This window comes from Frankliniella occidentalis, unplaced genomic scaffold (assembly GCF_000697945.3).
Source record: "Frankliniella occidentalis isolate FOCC.00 unplaced genomic scaffold, Focc_3.1 Scaffold124, whole genome shotgun sequence".
Taxonomy (NCBI): domain Eukaryota; kingdom Metazoa; phylum Arthropoda; class Insecta; order Thysanoptera; family Thripidae; genus Frankliniella; species Frankliniella occidentalis.
In genome coordinates this window covers 712,364-715,291 of record NW_026267251.1, presented here as the reverse complement: position 1 = coordinate 715,291, position 2,928 = coordinate 712,364, and positions in this window count along the sequence as shown.

The window sequence follows — 2,928 nt, the reverse complement described above, 5'->3', positions numbered from 1 at the left end:
ACCCGGCCCTGCTGCGCCCTTACCTCGGTTGGCCTCGTTGACAGATTGGACCGTCACCCTCGACTCGGCTTGGGCTGAGTTGCCTGCCTTCTTCGCCTCCGCCAGCTCCGCCGTCAGGCTTTTCGTTCTGAACGACTCCTCACTCTGGCTGGAAAGCGGCACTTTTTATACGACCCCATCTTGATTGCGAACCACACTGTTTATACTTGACACGGGCGTGTATCGTGTGCCCAGCCTCAACACAGCGCAGTCTTGTTACTCCCCTTCCAAAAGAAAATTAGTCCCCTGTGCTAAAGTTTTTGTTAATTTAACGACTACCTAGAGTTTCAAGAATCAACATTTAGTCATTATAGCCACATATAGTCTCGAGAACGACGCTATGCCTGAGGGAACCAACACCTTTGATTACTACCTCTTATTATTGTCGTCAGAACTTAACTCATCAAACGACCTCTTCGCCCGTAATTGGCTAACAATTATTACCTTCATTTTGGAACCCCCAGTATTCTTCCTTGAGGTTTTCTAGAAGAACAGGTCCGACTGGTACACGAATTATTGTCATGATAGTTTCTTTCCTTTTCTTTGTTTTTAAAGCGACGAGTGCGTTATTTTTGTTGGGTCGAGATATGACCCCCTCTGGACGTATGTCTTGCTTTTTAAAACATCCCCTGCCGCGGCGGGCGACAGGATGCCGATACTGCTCTCCCCCTTTCCCGTTACCACCGCCACACGCCGCGCGGCGCGCACGGCACATGCTTCCGAGGGATAAAGCTTTTTATTAGACGTGTGTTTGTGTTCAGCATGCGCGAAGTGTGGGTGGGCGGGCCGCGGGGCGTGGCCGTATAGTCGCAATTTGTGAGCCGGTGATGCTATCTCGACGACAGCTTTGTTGGCCATCGTACTCGCCCCCCCCCCCCCTTTCTCGTGGCGGCAGAAAGCTCAGGAAGCGCGGTCGATATCGCCCCACCAGGCCTGATCGAGTTGAGTAAATTATTATCGCGACACTTCCTCTGCTAGCGGAGCTCTTGGTGGACGCCGCTGGGGCGTATTATCCGCTGCCGTCCGCGGCCACTGTCACAAACTTATCGCATCAAATATTTATGCGTTTATAGTCCCTCTTTTCTGTTGGTGCGTTGCGAAAGGATGGCATTCCTAGCAATGCCAAATATTGGAGTTCCAAAAGAGATCAATACCCTGGGAAAAAAAGGCGTGACTTAGTGACCACCCAGAAAAATCGTTTCTTGTTTCAAGTAAAATTTTCCTTGTTTCAAGTGCACGCTGACACAAGATCAAATTAACCCTTGGAACAAGCTGATATTTGCTTTCGAATAAGCGGAAAATCTTATTCCAAATACTATTTTGCCTTGTTTCAATGGTGAATTTCATCTTGTGTCAGCTTGCACTTGAATCAAGAAACTATCTTTCTGGGTGTGTTTTGAAGGTGCTATAGATTTTAACGCCTTTAGAAGGGCACGAAAGTGTCCAAAGGCCTTAAAATTTAGCACCTTTGCGGCAATTTAGTACTTTTCCAGAGATGCGAATTTTTTAGTGCATCTTTAAACGTATGAAAGTCAACAACACCCTAAAACGGGTGTTGATTCGTACCTTTGTTTTCCATTGTTTTTGTCATTATCTCTCAGAAGAATGCCAAAATGTAGTCAGGGAACGGTCAATGGGGCATGAACTTGGCATTTAAAAAGACAGATAATAATGGCACACTTAAATAAAAACTGTCAAACATTATTTATTCTTAGAATAGTTGAATTTGTCACTTTTCTCAAGAATTGCCATCATTTCCGCAGTCAGAGTGGTGACGACGTTAAAAGTTTAGGAGGGAGGGAGGTGAGTCTTTCTGTAACAAGGGGAAGGAAGGTTGACAGCATGGTGCCAACCAAAATGAAAATTTAAGGGCATAAGCCGTGGCGAGCACTATATGCTGTCACCTTCCCCTTGATACAGAAAGACTCAGGTGAATAATCTGAGTGAGCGGGTTGTCATCACGTATCCGCTCACCCTGCAAAAACTTGTCCCTACCAGTGTCATACACAAAATCTCATTCAGCAATGTATGCAATTGCATGTATTTATTTCGCTGTACGTCGCTTTACGTCAACTTTGGCCGTGCACTTTTGAGGGCACAGTCGTTGGCGTTGAGAATAATTGCCTTGCGTCTGTGCTGTATGGCGCTGTGTGCCTGGCCGAGCCTGGGCTATGGCCCCGGCGGGCCTCGAACTCCCGCCGGCCCTTTCCTTTGAAGCGGTCGGATTCCCTTAATGCCGTACTCCGCTATGCGGTACACCTTGCAGGGGATTTTCTTTCTTGCGCTGAGAGATTCACTTCCCCGGCCCCACTCGCCCTGCCGCGCTCTGCTCTCCCGGGCCATTCCAGCAGGGCCTTTGGCTGCAGACACCAATATAGAGGGCGCACTGGAATGGCCGGAGTTTCCCTCTTTCACAGACTCGCCCACCACGCCCTGACCTTCCCCGCCCCGCCGCTAAGTGTTGAGTTGGGGATCGCCGGGGGGAGGCGGGGGCGTTGCTGGGAGCCTGTGCTGTATACACCTGTTGCCCTGGCAGTCGCGCCGCGCCACGCCGTCTCCGTGGGGGAGTGGAGCACGAGGCCGCACGGGGCCGACGTCGTCGACGAGCAGACGAGAAGACAGACCAATCGAAATGCGTTTTACGCTGTCTTCCTTGTTTTCTCGAGAGGGGGGTTCCCAGCGTCGTGAGGCAACGCCTTGCGGGTGTCGCCCGCGGGACTGAAGACATAGCGGAGAGGCACTAAGAGGCACACCAGAAGGCGGTCGAGGGAAGAACGGAGAGAGAGAAACGGAGATCGAAAACGGAGATTCTTTGATAAGATGGTGGGCCACCACAAGATCTTCCTCTTGTATGTTCAACCACATGTTGTTGGCATGTTGTGCCCCCCC